Raw genomic sequence first — 18,255 nt, forward strand, 5'->3', positions numbered from 1 at the left:
CCATTAATTCTTCCACTGTTTCAACATCCAACTGTTTTTTGTTGTCTTCTTTTGTAGATGGCCGTACCAGCTGGAGCAGTGGATCTCCTGATTTGCAGCTTTGGTGGTCTTGTTGAAACCCCTGCTTTAGGGTAATCAGGTTTTTGTGGAACTCTTGGATCTTTCTTCCTTAGTTCTTCCAACCTTTTTTAGGTGGCCCTGACTTTATCTTCTCTCCATCTCATTACTTGATTTTCAGACCCATAATCAGCAGCAATTAATTCCTCTTTCATTCTCCTCAGCTCTACCTTTTTATCAGGTACATTCTTCTTGTACTTTGCCCAATCTGGAGGAGTGTGTTTGACCTTATTCTTAATCATTTCTTGAATCCTGGCTGCTTCTTTTTCAAGCTCAGGAATGGTCCACTCTTTGTACATATGTTTTCCCCCTTGTACTTCTTGGAAGCCATGATGCTTTCAATGTAGTCTTTTCTCAAAGTTTCGACTGCTCTTTCTGAGATTTGCTGACAAACATTTTTTTTTGCAAACTGCTCTAAGGATCTGACTTGAGTGAATAGAAATTGGTAATGCCTTTGAATTTCTTTGTCAGTTTTCCCTTGAGAGTTTTTCTTGGAGATATCCTCTGCCTGTTGAGCTTTAACTTTCAAGTACTCTTCAATGTTGTTAGGCCTAGGATATCCTTCAACTGATGGCAACTTCCTTTTAGCAGGATCATCCTCATAGTAGAAGGATTTGATCTCTTCTCTGACTACAATGAGTTCAAGAGGATATTGGAAACCTGCATGAGTGATGATAGGGATTGATTGTTGTACTTGAGCTTGTAACGCCCTGCGTTTTTAAACATCCTACATTTAGAAACCTTACGTGAAATTCTATCTTTGGAAATCTTGTGTTCTTATAACCATTCTTTCATCGTAATCGTTGTAAAATACGGAACTTGCTTCGTAAATAAAACTTGTACATTACACTTTTTACCTAGTTAAATCATGTTTTATTTCATATTTCACCTTGTTACAAGTTAGGGGAAACATTGTTGCATATTATTACACAACTTAATTAAAAAAATTACTCATTATAATGTTTTAAAAAAAATAAAAAAAATAAAGAAATATGGCAGCCCAATTCAGCAAAATTCAGCCCCATATAGTTGGGTTTTGTGGGCTAGTTTCAAGGTGTAACCCCTTCTAAACACTTCCAAAGCCCAACCCATTGAAACCCTAATCCTTCCCCCTATAAATACCACTTATAACCAGCCTCCCTACCACTTTTGCAACCCTAAAAACTCACAAAACATCCACCAAACCGTAGCTGAAAGCAAGGGTTCGAGTAGATTGACACCCCTTCACGAAAATGAGCATAACTCACTCAATTCTTATCCGATTCACTCGATTCTTTTTCCTACTTGCTTGTATAATCATGGGGTTCGATTCCTAGACTTCTCCTTGGAGAAATCAGACATGGAAATGCCCCGAAATAGTCCATAAACTTTCTGTTTGTTTTTTTGTTCATCAAAAACTTGTTTAAACCTATGCAACTTGTGTCTAACACATCTCATACCTATGTCCTAATGCTTACAACTTATCCCATGGTTGGTTAAGCTTAAAAACAAGGTTGAGACATTTAAAATCAGAGGATTAAACCTCATAAACTTGGTGTTTTGTTTAGGGTTTTTAACCCACAAGTCATGTCAAACTTTGTCTTTGATACATGAGTGATTATGGAACAACTTGGGTTGTCCAAACATACAATCCTCACATGATTTGATGATTTCTCTTAGTTAGTGTGTGTATTTCTTATTCTTTATTGTATGTTCATGACCCTCCTTGGTTGTTTTTTTTACATCAAGTGTAGTGGTGAACACATAAAGGTGCCTAAATGGAAGACTTGATCTTCCTACCTCCTACATGACTTCTATGACATTTAGAGGTACCAAAATGAAGATTTTAATCTTCTACCTCATGCTTGAACTATTGGACATATATTATATAACCTAAATATATTATTCGAATAATCGAATCTTTGATGATGAACTAGTGTTCATATGTCGGGGTACTAGATTACATCATCCTAGACTATGATAACTTGTCACGATTCTAATGGAACCTTGTTCCATGAAAACATCTAAACTCCTTCGAGTTTCCTAGTGTCAAGAACAAGCATCATATGTACTAAATGATTATTTTCCATGTTATTCTCATATCTTATTTTTATGTTGTTTTAAACACCGAATCTCGACTCTAAACATACTTGAACCTTAACCCTTATACATTCGGACTCTAAATCTCTACTCGTCAACAATTGGATAATCGGAAAACATATGCAAACTTTGTGAGTATACTCGTACTTTTCCCCTTTTACTTTTACCACTTTTGGGGTGTAACATGTTTATCTATTGAAACTTACACATGAACTTTTGTCTAAACACATGAACATTCCTATAACATGCTTGTATATGTGATGGCTTGATACTTTAAATTTGGGTGATTCTTATGTGTTGAACTTATCATTAACTTCGTACGAGCCAAACCGTGACATATGTAGCGCTATAGGATTAACGACCCGCCTCTACTGAAACTTTGGTTATGTCATGAGCAAGTTGCGTTTTCTTGGTTTGATATGTTAGACACATGCCATGTTTAAATGTTTATCTTGAATCACATGCTTGCTATGAGGAATTGTTCAAACTTATCTTTTGCTATGTACGTATCAAACTTGTATACTCGCCTTTGCTTTTGCATTGAACTTTATTTTAAACATGTTACAGGTTGAGGACGATGATGCTAAGAAATGAAGTAGCGTTGATGCCTAGATACACATATAGACGTTAGGGTTTAAAATGTTGTATCAAAATTTTGTTATGTTATCATGTTGTTTTGTTAAACTTGTCGTATTTGAATTTCTTGTAATGTTGACAATTTACTTTATGAAATGAAATCGGATTATTAAAATATTGTCACAAATAGCGTTATGATGTCTCTAGCAATCTTCACACTTCGTCTCATCCCGATGTTTCCGCCATTGGTTGGGGTGTGACATAGCTGATGAGAGAGGAACAGGGTTTGGTATTGTAAAAAGTGATAGAGATTTTGAAGATGTTGGTGGTGGTGAAATATCATCATCTTTCAGAATTAACGTTTTCCTTTTTGGTTGAGGAGAGGCTGATGATGTTTTGGGTGGATCATTGGTGGTGATTTGAGTGGAAGTCATTTGTGATTGGTTAACAGCTGTTGAAACAACTGGTGTTTCAACCACTGTTGTCATTACAACAGATGTTGTAACATCTGGTGTCTTCTGCTTTTTGGCAGGAGGTGATGGTGGAGATGATAAAGTTTTTGGTGATGAGGTGATTTCTGGTGGTGGTGATAATGCAGTTGTTGTGGTGTGTGTTGAAGTGGTGACAGTTGTTTGGCAAACAGTTGTTGAAACTACTGAAGTATCAGCAGTTGTTGATACAACAAGTGTTACAGCAACTGTTTGGGTGGAAGATTGATGTTGGGGGCTTTTAGATGGTGGTTTGGGAGTATGCTTTGTGAGTCTGGATGGTATGGATTTGGGTTCCCTCACTTTTCTAGTGGGAATTCTTTTTGGCTCAGGATTTTTAACATCCTTTGGCTCTGAACAACCCTGCGCATTCAGCTCCATATAAGCTTTTTTCTCCTTATTCCACCGGGACATATCCTTTGCCTCTCTGTCCCTTTTTACGCTTGCTTGTGCTTTAGCAAGTGCATTTGTGGTAACATCAATCTTTTTACTACCATCTGGCAAGGGAATGTCTTTGGTCATGGCATCTTTTTGTTGTTCAACATAAAGACCATCTTCTATTCCCTTCTTCTTCCACTACTTGATTTTCTCCCCCCTTTGGCATTATCTGGAGGTGGATTATCAATGAAGAGAACAGTGGGAGTAGTTTTGCCAGTGATGTTCAGGATATGGGCATTTATAGCTTTGATGTTAGCTTGAGTATCTTTGAATCTTGACTCCATGAGAGTTCTAAATTTTTGGATTTAAATCTCATGCTGCTGATCAGCTAATTCCCTTTGTTGTTTTAGCAGTGGTTGAAATAAACTCCATAACTCATTTGCAGCAGGTGCTTGTGGTGGAGCAGATGCTTGAGCTGGAACAGCAATGGGTTGCACCTTTTGAACTTTCAACAACTGTTGCAGCATTTCTTTGATATCTGCAACAGAGGTATCCAGTTTGTCAATTTGATCCGTCAATTCTAGGTACTTTAAATCATCACCCAACTTAATGGGATCATCTGATTTCCCACTAACAGTGGTTGACTTAGGAATTGTATTCCAATAGTCATCCACTGATGCCCCGTTGTCTTGGAACTGGGGACTTCTTCCTTCAAAAAGAGAAACACTTTTTAGTGAACCAGTGAACACTGGATACACAGGTGTTCCCAAAGAAGGAATTGCCTCCAAGGAAGTCTTATTGATGTAACCACTGTCCAAATGTAAACCATTGGGTTCAACACTTGTAGTGGCTGCTTCACTTGGACTACTGTCACACCCCGACCACGTAAAACAACAAATCGTGGCGGAAACGTCGGGGAGTGTTGTAACAGAATCATTGTTTCACAACCATGGATCAAATAGTTTTGTTTTATTGAATTATTGAGTTCAATGTTTTGATACAATTTATAATAAAACAAATAATTGTTTCTCAGTTTTAAGTCGCTAAGGCACAAGTCCATCCTATATGTAGCGTGCATCAACAATCATCACATAGCAGTACCTGAAACATATATGAAAATATGGTACGTCAGCATAAAAATGCCTGTGAGTAACATAGGATTTTGTGTATTAGATTCATGGCTTTAGATAATATGAGAAAAGGTTTTATGTTTTCAAAATAGCCATGAATCTAATGTAAAAGTTTTGTTTCTGAAAACGTGTCGTTTTAGAAAACGGGTTTATAGTATAGACAAAAATATATTTTGGTTTTGAAAAGTTTGTATAAATAGTATATCAAAGTATACTTTAGTTTTGAAATATTTAAATGGATAGTATATCAAAATATACTTTAGTAATTAAAATAATAGTTTTGGTAGTATATCTCAAGTATACTTTGGTTTAAGAATAAAAGTATTGGTAGTATATCAAATTATACTTTGGTTTGAAAATAGCATATCAACTATGCTTTGGTTTAAAAGTAGCATATCAACTATGCTTTGGTTTAAAAGTAGCATATCAACTATGCTTTAGATAGTATATCAAGAATATACTTTAGTATTAAAATAACAAAGTAGGTAGTATATCAAACTATACTTTGGGAAATAGTAGCATATCAAACTATGCTTTGGATAGTATATCAAAATATACTTTAGTTTAAAATAACAAAGTATGTTAAAACATATGTTGGATTTTGTACTTAGTATATCAAAATATACTTTGGTATATCACATTTGAGAGCACATAAAACTGTACTTTTGTAGTATATCAACATATACAAAGAGAGTGTGATTGGGTATTCAACAAGCCTTAGTGTATCAAACTACACTTTGGAGACTATAGAAATACCACGAAGGCAATTCCTATTTGGTTTAAATTTGGTTTCTGACATTCCATACAATAGGAATGGGGTGTCTTGTCCTATAGCGCTATATCATACTACCAATCGGCTGGGTGAATGTATAAAAATAGGTACAATCCAACAATTAGTTTTATAAGTTTTGGAAAATCATTGTTTAAACCATAGGAAATCGTTTAATTTGTCAAAAGAATATGTAATAAGCATGTGTAATCATATAGTATAAAATCAGGAAAATAACAGATAGGCATATATGTTTCACCCCAAAATATTTGAAAACATTAAAAGAGGGGACTATGTACTCACTTGAGATTGCAAGTATCCTTGATTAAGTGTCCTAATAAAGCTCGGGAAATCAAGGAATCAAGTGGCACCTAGTATGGATCACTATGTTAAACAATCGGATCCTAAATCGGAAGATAGGATAGAATGAAGTTCTATAAATCAAATGAGTATTGCAACTCATATGGCATGATTTAATAGACCTAACATTCTGATTGGAAGGCCTACCTAAGTGCTTTTGACCCGTTTCGACACATTATGGTAACATAAGCCACTATAATGCGTCGTTTGCGTAAAACTAGGTTCGGATGGTTAACTATGTGCTATGTCAAGTCTTACATGCCCAATTATCCCTAAACATGTTACTAATTCAGATTATATGTCAAAAATATGTTCACATAGTCAAAATACGGATTTTAGCTTCAAAAGGGGATTTTGGTCATTTCCTATGGGCATACAAGCTAACTAGCATACGACTAACCAATCCTAGGTGATCATAAGGTATAACCTCAGTGGTTATTCCCTATACAACTATGATCACTAACTAAGCTTGGTCCGATCCTAAAGATCGACCAAACGGGTCGGGTTCGAAAGGCTTAGCGGTTGTTTAGACCGCTTACCTTGCGACCCTAAACAAGCACTAAACTAATAGTGTCGAGTTAAACATGTCAAAACATGTCTAACCTACTGATTTGGTATCAAAACAAAGCGTTTTGATACCCTAAAGTAGTTCCGTTGCAAAATGCGTGCTAAAACGCATTTTGACCGAAACTTTGACTCGACACTACAACTAGTTAACGTGGTAATCAGTGGCTATAATCACGAAGGATTATAACTATCGTGATTACAATCACGTTTCAAAGTTCAATTGAACTTTGACTTGACCAATTGATGGTCAAAACCGAAAGTCAAACTGTTGGCCAAACTGTTTGACTTTCTGCTTAAACATAAAGAACAAGCATGAAAGAAGACTTACAAAGGGTCCTAGCTATCTTTTCTACAAAGAATAAAGTTCCAAGCAGATTAGAAAGCTCCCAAATCAGATTAGAGAGGTGAAGAGAAGGAAATGAGCAAAGAATGAGGAAGTTGGCCAAGCTATTTATAGTTGTTGATGATCAACAAGATCATGACAAGTGGTTTGATTAGCCATTAAGCAATGAATCACAACCATACATGTGTTTGATGCAGGTTAGAAGCCTTGGAGAAGGGATAACTTGGTCACCACACAAAGGAAATACAAGTTTGGTCCCTGAATTTACAAACTGTTGCTGAAAACAGACTTTCTGCCCAGATATGATGCTCGCGTAGCGCCACGGCATAGGAAGGAGGTGCTCGCGCTAAGCTACCATGTATCAGGTTCAGCAAAGTTTCAAAAATGGCAGAAATGGTCCCTGCACGTGTTTAAAGCCTTTTTCGATGCGTTTAAACCCCGTTAACCTCATTTCAAGGCTCTAAAATGAAGTTAAAGCATAGGGGACTCAAAACATGCTCAAAAATATCTCGGATGTCGGTTCGTTTGATCGTACGATCGCGTTGTTCGGTTAATTACGACGGAAGTCGTAACGAACGCAAAATCGATCCAAATTAAGCGACGAATGGAATTTTTGCATGGCGATCACTAAAATAAAAATATTTTAGTGTGTACAAAAATTTTGGATGTCCAGATGTGTCCAGAACGTAAGATATGCGCGAAAATGCAAACTTACGCCGTTTTTGACACTTTTAGTCCCTGTAAGATCATATAAGCATGTTTTCGCACACCGAACCTATCAAAGCTTATTTCTAAGCCATGTTTAGGTTATATATGGTATGTTTAACTTATGATCAAGTTCCGGACTGTTCGACACCATACGAATCGGTATAGTTTCGCAGTTTGACGCAAAAAGTCCCTGCGATCGAATAAACTTGTTTTCGCCATACCAAACCTTCCAAAACTTATTTCTAAGTTATGTAAAGGTCATTTAAGGTATGTTATGCCTATTTCACTATTCCGGAGTGTTTGTTGCGCTAAAACTGATTACGTCTACGCACCAGTGCGCATATAACTTTCCAGAAAGCGATTTAAAGCTCGGAATTGAACAAGAATTGATATGTGCAAAGGATACACATATTTATACAAATCCCAGGTATGAAACACAATGTTTCATAGGTTTGGCATTTGTTTGGTGTTCGTGGTGACACAGGTGTCACAGTCTCCCCTACTTTAGGAAATTTCGTCCCGAAATTTAATTCTAGAGGAAATTTGTGAAGACAACTGTGATCGTTTTGCTTTCAAATGAATCCTTCGTTTCCCAAGTAGAACTCTAGGTCATGTTTGGATTCTTAGCGAATCTGTTAACTGCCAAAATGTCGTTGTTGTAGTACCGAAAACATGGGGTTTTGAACAACGGATAGGAGAATGTTTCCTATGAAGACTATTATAGGAAAATTGTGTGTGCTCGAAATCAGAGTCGGAGAATGCAAAATAAGATTGACATTGGTCAAGGTCCAGGACTTCTAGTAATTTAAATAACGCTACTTTCGCAATGTAATAAGGAACACTTATATATAGGAAGTACCAGCGGCGTATCCACCATGCCCTCTTTACATTGCTCCCGTCTCGTTATTCTCATCACTATAGGTCTCAACACATGACAAAACTTGCTGTGGTTTCTGTGCACTGAATTTCATAATTACGTATGCATCCATAATTACGTAATTCCTTGCACAGTCCGCACAGTTCATCTCATAATGTGTAGGGTAAAATCAATCGAATAACCATGAAATGACTTGACTAGATCACCAAAAGATCTTTTTAATTAAATCAACAAACGATCTTTTTAACTAGATCAACACATGATCTCCTTATCTAGATCGTCGTATGATCTCTTTAAATAGACCATTTAAGGGATCTTTTTGATTTGGAACCAAATAATCGTTTTGATACAGCACTTTGGAATCCAAGGTTCTTACTATTTGCATAGAAGCCCCTTAAGGATTTAAGACAGTACTTTGAGTATCCTTCTGAGAATCTAACATATGAAAATACGGAAGATTCCACCAGGACTTAGATAACGAGCTTTGGAGTTACACATAAATCACCAAATTGTGTATTCGTTAATTTAGTTATTAGCTCGTTTGTGAATTAATGCTTTTTGAAGTACACAAGAAATCCAATTACGGACTTCAATTAGTACTTAAAACATCCTCAAGAATCTAACTATAAAAATAGGAAGATCTTATAAGGATTTGGAATTTGTTTCTGTCGTGTTATAACATTCGTATTAAGACACATAAAGAATCCAATTAAGGACTTACGATAGCACCTTTATCAAATCAAAGATTTGAAATGGTACTTCAAGTATCTAATTAAGAATTGCACCTGTACTTTGTTTCTTAAAAGAAATTAGTACTTAGGATTTTTAGGGAGATCACAAATGATCATAGAATGAAGGAACCACAAGAGTAGTTTGTTTTGTTAGGAACGCAGTTCCTTGGCGTGATTATCGTAGGGGTATGTCAACACACACACCATCGGATCAGTTTTGGAAATAAAATTGGAACAACCATTTTATTTATAATAACTGAATTGTCTCAAATGTCAAAAGATAACAAACAAAGGAAATACAAAAGTCTAGTTATTCACTGCTGCATTGTCATTTGCATTTGCCTCGTTTATGTTGAATACTCGTCCACGTGCTGGATTTGTATTAACAAGTCTTGGGCAATTGTTCCGGTAGTGAGTAAGATCACCACAGTTATAGCACGATCCAGGTGGAAACCGTGCTTGAACAGCGGCAGGATTTGCAGCATTCTGGTTTTGGATAACATGACGGCATGTTTCAACCAAATGTCCCAATTGCCCACAGTGGGTACACTTGTGACACGGTGTCTGATTCACATGATGACGGTTGCATTTGTTGCACAAAGGTGCAGTACCAATATAGTTCTTCCTAGCACGAGGCTGTGCTGGCTGATTTGGTGCAACCTGATCATTCTGAGCAACTACTGCGAAGTTTTGTGAAGCCTTACGCTTCTTCGACTTCTTAGAGGACTTGGTCTGTTTATCCTTTGGTTTATCTTGTGCTGTCTTGTCAGATGGTCTCGGATCGCCTTTTCGGAAAAGCTTACCCTTCCTGATTTGAGATTCAGTCAGGGTGGCAGATAGTTCAATGGCTTGTCTGACGGTAGTAGGGTTGCTACCAGTAACAATATCCTGAACTGGATCAGGAAGGCCATCGATGTATCTTTCAATTGCCTTATCCAAAGGCGTAACCATGGTAGGACATAACAGACTCAATTCCTCGTAACGATCAGTGTAGGCTCGATGTTCACCGCTGTCTTGTTTGAGATCATCAAATTCCCGTTCCAAAGCCCTAAGCTCATGACGAGGACAGAATTCCTTCATCATTAGAGCCCGAAGCTCTTCCCAGGTTTGTGCCATTGCTACATCGGCACCTCGATCCCTCATTATGCCATTCCACCATGTGAGTGCTCTTTTCTGGAATACACTCGACGCAAACTCAACTTTTCGCTCGTTTGGGCATTGCACATGACGAAACGTGCTTTCGAGACTCTCAAACCACTGTAGGAGCCCAGTGGCCCCTTCAGACCCAGTAAATGTAAGTGGATTAGCTGAGTTGAATGTCTTAAAGGTGCACTGAACATTGTTATTGTTATTGTTTGCCTGATTTATCTGGGTGATAAGGTTCGGGAGCACAGCAGCGAATTGCTGAGCGATTAAGGCTGCCAAAGCGGCATCCTGAGCTTGATCACGTCGAGGAGGCATATTCTAAAAGAGCAAGGAAACATGAGGGAAAATCGAGTGAGATGTCATTGGATATTCAAAACTGGATGTTAAGAATATCGACAAGGCATAAGGATTGTGACCATTTGTTCGTTACTTAAAACCATGGTTGTAAAAGTCCCGACTAGGCTCCGAGTACTCCCCGAGTACTCGCTACAAGGTAGGTTGCCGAGGCACGAGTACTCTTCTCCCAGGCCAATTACTCCCCGAGTACTCCCGAATACTCCCGAGTACCTCCCGAGTACTCCCGAATCCGACTAGGGAGCGCCTAGCGACTTTTGCAACCATGCTTAAAACAAACAAACGACACTGTGACAAATCAAAGTAAATGGGTCAACATAATGTATCACTGAAGACATGCTCGCCTATAAGTGAACACTCACCCCAAGAGTTCCCAGGTAAGAGTGACTGGTCCGATACTGCGGATTTGTACGAACACTCTAGCCTTAGACAGAAAACTCAGGGTACAGGCATTCACTCTTCCAGTTTGCATGTGTTCACATTATTTAGACCCAAACTTTGACGGGATTTTGAAAACTCAAAAGGCACAAAGCTAAAGACGAATCAAACTGGAAGGGTTCAAAACCTTATAACAAAGGGTTCAAAACCTAGCAATCAATCATCCAAGGATAGATGTTTAATTTTCGAAGCGGATTCATTATTGTGTTCTCGTTGTGGTTATCACCTAAGGATAGGTGAAGTGTATTGTTTTAAGACTAAACACAAGATAACTTGTGTTAGGGTCCTAGGAAGGTTATAGTCTAGGTCAAAGCATTACTAATAACCTAATTCCCTATAACCATTGGCTCTGATACCAACTTTTCTGTTACACCCCGACCACGTAAAACAACAAATCGTGGCGGAAACGTCGGGGAGTGTTGTAACAGAATCATTGTTTCACAACCATGGATCAAATAGTTTTGTTTTATTGAATTATTGAGTTCAATGTTTTGATACAATTTATAATAAAACAAATAATTGTTTCTCAGTTTTATGTCGCTAAGGCACAAGTCCATCCAATATGTAGCGTGCATCAACAATCATCACATAGCAGTACCTGAAACATATATGAAAATATGGTACGTCAGCATAAAAATGCCTGTGAGTAACATAGGATTTTGTGTATTAGATTCATGGCTTTAGATAATATGAGAAAAGGTTTTATGTTTTCAAAATAGCCATGAATCTAATGTAAAAGTTTTGTTTCTGAAAACGTGTCGTTTTAGAAAACGGGTTTATAGTATAGACAAAAATATATTTTGGTTTTGAAAAGTTTGTATAAATAGTATATCAAAGTATACTTTAGTTTTGAAATATTTAAATGGATAGTATATCAAAATATACTTTAGTAATTAAAATAATAGTTTTGGTAGTATATCTCAAGTATACTTTGGTTTAAGAATAAAAGTATTGGTAGTATATCAAATTATACTTTGGTTTGAAAATAGCATATCAACTATGCTTTGGTTTAAAAGTAGCATATCAACTATGCTTTGGTTTAAAAGTAGCATATCAACTATGCTTTAGATAGTATATCAAGAATATACTTTAGTTTTAAAATAACAAAGTAGGTAGTATATCAAACTATACTTTGGGAAATAGTAGCATATCAAACTATGCTTTGGATAGTATATCAAAATATACTTTAGTTTAAAATAACAAAGTATGTTAAAACATATGTTGGATTTTGTACTTAGTATATCAAAATATACTTTGGTATATCACATTTGAGAGCACATCAAACTGTACTTTTGTAGTATATCAACATATACAAAGAGAGTGTGATTTGGTATTCAACAAGCCTTAGTGTATCAAACTACACTTTGGAGACTATAGAAATACCACGAAGGCAATTTCTATTTGGTTTAAATTTGGTTTCTGACATTCCATACAACAGGAATGGGGTGTCTAGTCCTATAGCGCTATATCATACTACCAATCGGCTGGGTGAATGTATAAAAATAGGTACAATCCAACAATTAGTTTTATAAGTTTTGGAAAATCATTGTTTAAACCATAGGAAATCGTTTAATTTGTCAAAAGAATATGTAATAAGCATGTGTAATCATATAGTATAAAATCAGGAAAATAACAGATAGGCATATATGTTTCACCCCAAAATATTTGAAAACATTAAAAGAGGGGACTATGTACTCACTTGAGATTGCAAGTATCCTTGATTAAGTGTCCTAATAAAGCTCGGGAAATCAAGGAATCAAGTGGCACCTAGTATGGATCACTATGTTAAACAATCGGATCCTAAATCGGAAGATAGGATAGAATGAAGTTCTATAAATCAAATGAGTATTGCAACTCATATGGCATGATTTAATAGACCTAACATTCTGATTGGAAGGCCTACCTAAGTGCTTTTGACCCGTTTTGACACATTATGGTAACATAAGCCACTATAATGCGTCGTTTGCGTAAAACTAGGTTCGGATGGTTAACTATGTGCTATGTCAAGTCTTACATGCCCAATTATCCCTAAACATGTTACTAATTCAGATTATATGTCAAAAATATGTTCACATAGTCAAAATACGGATTTTAGCTTCAAAAGGGGATTTTGGTCATTTCCTATGGGCATACAAGCTAACTAGCATACGACTAACCAATCCTAGGTGATCATAAGGTATAACCTCAGTGGTTATTCCCTATACAACTATGATCACTAACTAAGCTTGGTCCGATCCTAAAGATCGACCAAACGGGTCGGGTTCGAAAGGCTTAGCGGTTGTTTAGACCGCTTACCTTGCGACCCTAAACAAGCACTAAACTAATAGTGTCGAGTTAAACATGTCAAAACATGTCTAACCTACTGATTTGGTATCAAAACAAAGCGTTTTGATACCCTAAAGTAGTTCCGTTGCAAAATGCGTGCTAAAACGCATTTTGACCGAAACTTTGACTCGACACTACAACTAGTTAACGTGGTAATCAGCGGCTATAATCACGAAGGATTATAACTATCGTGATTACAATCACGTTTCAAAGTTCAATTGAACTTTGACTTGACCAATTGATGGTCAAAACCGAGAGTCAAACTGTTGGCCAAACTGTTTGACTTTCTGCTTAAACATAAAGAACAAGCATGAAAGAAGACTTACAAAGGGTCCTAGCTATCTTTTCTACAAAGAATAAAGTTCCAAGCAGATTAGAAAGCTCCCAAATCAGATTAGAGAGGTGAAGAGAAGGAAATGAGCAAAGAATGAGGAAGTTGGCCAAGCTATTTATAGTTGTTGATGATCAACAAGATCATGACAAGTGGTTTGATTAGCCATTAAGCAGTGAATCACAACCATACATGTGTTTGATGCAGGTTAGAAGCCTTGGAGAAGGGATAACTTGGTCACCACACAAAGGAAATACAAGTTTGGTCCCTGAATTTACAAACTGTTGCTGAAAACAGACTTTCTGCCCAGATATGATGCTCGCGTAGCGCTACGGCATAGGAAGGAGGTGCTCGCGCTACGCTACCATGTATCAGGTTCAGCAAAGTTTCAAAAATGGCAGAAATGGTCCCTGCACGTGTTTAAAGCCTTTTTCGATGCGTTTAAACCCCGTTAACCTCATTTCAAGGCTCTAAAATGAAGTTAAAGCATAGGGGACTCAAAACATGCTCAAAAATATCTCGGATGTCGGTTCGTTTGATCGTACGATCGCGTTGTTCGGTTAATTACGACGGAAGTCGTAACGAACGCAAAATCGATCCAAATTAAGCGACGAATGGAATTTTTGCATGGCGATCACTAAAATAAAAATATTTTAGTGTGTACAAAAATTTTGGATGTCCAGATGTGTCCAGAACGTAAGATATGCGCGAAAATGCAAACTTACGCCGTTTTTGACACTTTTAGTCCCTGTAAGATCATATAAGCATGTTTTCGCACACCGAACCTATCAAAGCTTATTTCTAAGCCATGTTTAGGTTATATATGGTATGTTTAACTTATGATCAAGTTCCGGACTGTTCGACACCATACGAATCGGTATAGTTTCGCAGTTAGACGCAAAAAGTCCCTGCGATCGAATAAACTTGTTTTCGCCATACCAAACCTTCCAAAACTTATTTCTAAGTTATGTAAAGGTCATTTAAGGTATGTTATGCCTATTTCACTATTCCGGAGTGTTTGTTGCGCTAAAACTGATTACGTCTACGCACCAGTGCGCATATAACTTTCCAGAAAGCGATTTAAAGCTCGGAATTGAACAAGAATTGATATGTGCAAAGGATACACATATTTATACAAATCCCAGGTATGAAACACAATGTTTCATAGGTTTGGCATTTGTTTGTGGGGGAATTGTGGAGGTGAGGTTGGGTGTAGAAAGAGAATTGGCCCCGGGCATTGGGTTGTGGATGATGGAAGCAAGTGATTCCAGAGCATCATATTGTGGTGTCCATATTTGTACAACCTTTTCTTTTTTAGAAGAAGCAGGAGGAGTTTCAGGCATGGGTTGAGATATTTCTACCAACTGCTGTGAGGAAGTAGCAGCAGTGGTTTCTTGTGACTTTTGTGATGTCATTGGCAGTTGCTCCGGTATCTCATCCTCCAGAGTTTCCTTTTTGGTAGGTTTGGGGGGCTTTTGAGTTTTCTTTTGTTTTGGCTTTTTGAGGATTTTAGGTGTGGGTTTCAAAGCAGTTGTTTTGCTGCTATGATCACCTTAGGCAGTAGGCTCAGCAGCAGACACCTGAGGAGCAGTGGTAGCTGCTAAATTCTGCTCAAGCACCTCTGCTTGTGTTTTGCAAGGTGTTGACATTCTTGTAAAAGTTTCAGCAGTTAAGCTGTTTATTTGAAAAGAGTCACCTTGTTTTATTACAGAAGCATCATCCTTACCAAATTTCTTTTCAAAATAATAACTTAGAAATCTTGGAAAAAGTAAGAATGGCTTTTTATCAACATTTTTAACCAAATCATTAAAGATTTCCTGGGAGTAATTGAAATTTTATCTTGAAGAATAGCATATCCCATGTTTTGAATCTTTAATGGTATCTCATTAAAAGAAGTGGCTTTGTTTGAAACACACATAAGTAGGGTATGGAACAAAAATCTTGTTGCAGGAGGAAAATTACCTTTTTGTAAGGTATCCTTTTTTATTTGTTCTGCATAACCCATTTCAAGGAAATCAGTTTTTAACTCATTTTTGGGGAAAAGAAGTTTTACCTTGCTGATCATTGAGTTTAAAGACTTCCGATATGGATTGTGGTGTTATTTTGACAGCTTTACCCATTAGAGAAGAGTTAATGGCTAAGACATCCTCGCCTTGTTTGTCAAGGGTAATATTTTTCCAAAACTCTCTTTGGGTTTTCAAGTAAATTGGAGCATCTGCTGCTAACAAAGTTTTGTACTTTGATGCATACATGATGTCAATGATGGGATCGAAAGCATCGGTGGTGCCGGGTTTTGTAAGGAGACCCAGATAATTGTGTGGTGATTTGTATGGGATTTCAATGGATTCAGGGGCCTTTTGAGTGACCTTTTTGGAAGATGAGGATGATTTTGATTTTGATTTTGTCATTTTGATGAATAAGAACGAAGAATGATATGAGACGGAAGGATGAAAACTGCTTTGAGAAAGGAATTTTTGGAATTCAATTCGACAGTGTAAAACCCTGTTTGGAGGATTTGGTCAGGGTTTTATTTAGGGAAAAAGTGAATGCTGATGTGGCAACAGTTATAAAGATCTGATGGCTAAAAACTGACCAGGTGCCAACCTCTGATGAAAAGATGAATAATGGAGGACAGTTATTTAGGGAACCACTGATGAAGCAAATATCAGTGGTTGCAACGGTCAAAGTGAAGACAGTGGGTGATTTTAACTATCAGTGGATAGCTTTATCAGTAGATAAAACACTGATTTTGAACAACAGTGATTACCAAGAAAAGTGAAAGAACAGGGGTTGACTTTCAGCGGTGGACAGTATTTAGGAACCAAATGTTTGAACAAAACAGTAGCTAGGGGTAAGGTAATGGTAAGGATTTGAAATGCCATTATGTCAGCAACTGTTAGTGCAACAGTGAATAAGCTTTTGACAAAAGTTTTGAGCATCAGCTGTTCTGATGAATGGAATGATTTTGTCTTGTGTAACCACAATATCATGTCCAACATCTGTTGATGGTGATTATGAAATATCTACAAGATTGCTATCCTCAACAAAATACATTTTCGATGCAAATTGTCAAGTTTAATATGTCCGTAGTTTTTACAGGAATTTGCATTCAAGGTTTTGCCACATGTCTATTACAAATTTTGAAGCTTTTATAGATTCCTGACAGTGATTTAGTACCCTAGATGATGAAAACCTTTTTACTATGGCTACTCATTTTGTGTCATAATATTTGAATTAGAACATGAGTATCCAAGTATTTAAGATCTGTTAGCAATCAATCTTTGATCTGTGTTAAAACAAACTTGAGTTTGACATGACCTTGACACTTGCACCATTTCCTCTTGATCTATTTTCAAGGATAATATCACCAAAAAAATAAAGGTTCTACATCCTGATAGGTGTTTGAAACTTTTGATATCAAAAACAAGTAAAAGTACAAAATATATCATTCTTAAGGAAAAATAAAGAATAATATATCCTGTTTTATTTGAGAAAGACCTTTTCAAGAAAATTAATTAAAGGTTTTTCTGAAAATAGCATCAAAAAGAATCTTGGTAAATTTTCCAATTAAACTCATAATCACATCATTCTTCAAGTTTTATGAAAATGGTCAGTGGTTTGAAATACATTGTAATAACCACTGTTTGAGACCATTTCTTTGTTAATTGATTGCAAAAATGAGGAGACATGTACATATAAGTTTTGAAAGTCCTGTCATAGACTTTGTTACCATGTGATGATTCTGAAAAACTTGTCTAGTCCTCTTGTAAGTTTAATCACTGGTGATACTATTGTTACCTGAACTTCCCTGAATCAATGAATGCACACAGATGCTTGATGACCATTGTTCACCCAATTTTGGACTCTTAAGTGTTTTACATTTATACTCTTTTCTTTTGACGTCAAAAGTTTTGAGATAAACACACTTTTGAGTTTTTGTGATTTTTCTTCTTCCCCTTTTACCCATCCCATTCATAAGTACTGAAATACTCATTGGGAGGTTTTTATTGAAGGAATACTTATTCCAGAATCATTTTGCAGCAATGTTTTGAGAGATCTGGTCATATTTGTACATGCTTATATCAAATCTCACATTACATATGATTTGGACTATTTTGACATCTGATTTTCTTAATGTATTTTTAACAAAGTTGATTTGGTCCTTTTAACAGGATTCTCAACCTGTTTTTTCAACACATAAGATCTAATTAACTAAAGTTTTAATTTCCCTCTTTTTATGTTAACAAAAACACTAATGTTTTTACGAACATGGGTTTTTGTTGACCTGAGGTACACACCTTAGTAGCAAACATGATGGAAATAGCATAACCTTCATAACAACAATTGAAATCAATTTTGTAAATAAAATAATTATACCATAGTTATCAGATATATTTTCAGATTTGAAATCTATAGGTGGTTTATGCATGACATCACTTGTTATGTGAAGTTTGTGTTTCTTATGACATCTTGGTTGTTTTACAGAGTTTTTGAATAGCAAATTTGAACGTGATTACTTGTTACTCTGTTTTTCAACT

The sequence above is a fragment of the Helianthus annuus genome, chromosome 3 (genome assembly GCF_002127325.2).
Source record: "Helianthus annuus cultivar XRQ/B chromosome 3, HanXRQr2.0-SUNRISE, whole genome shotgun sequence".
NCBI lineage: Eukaryota > Viridiplantae > Streptophyta > Magnoliopsida > Asterales > Asteraceae > Helianthus > Helianthus annuus.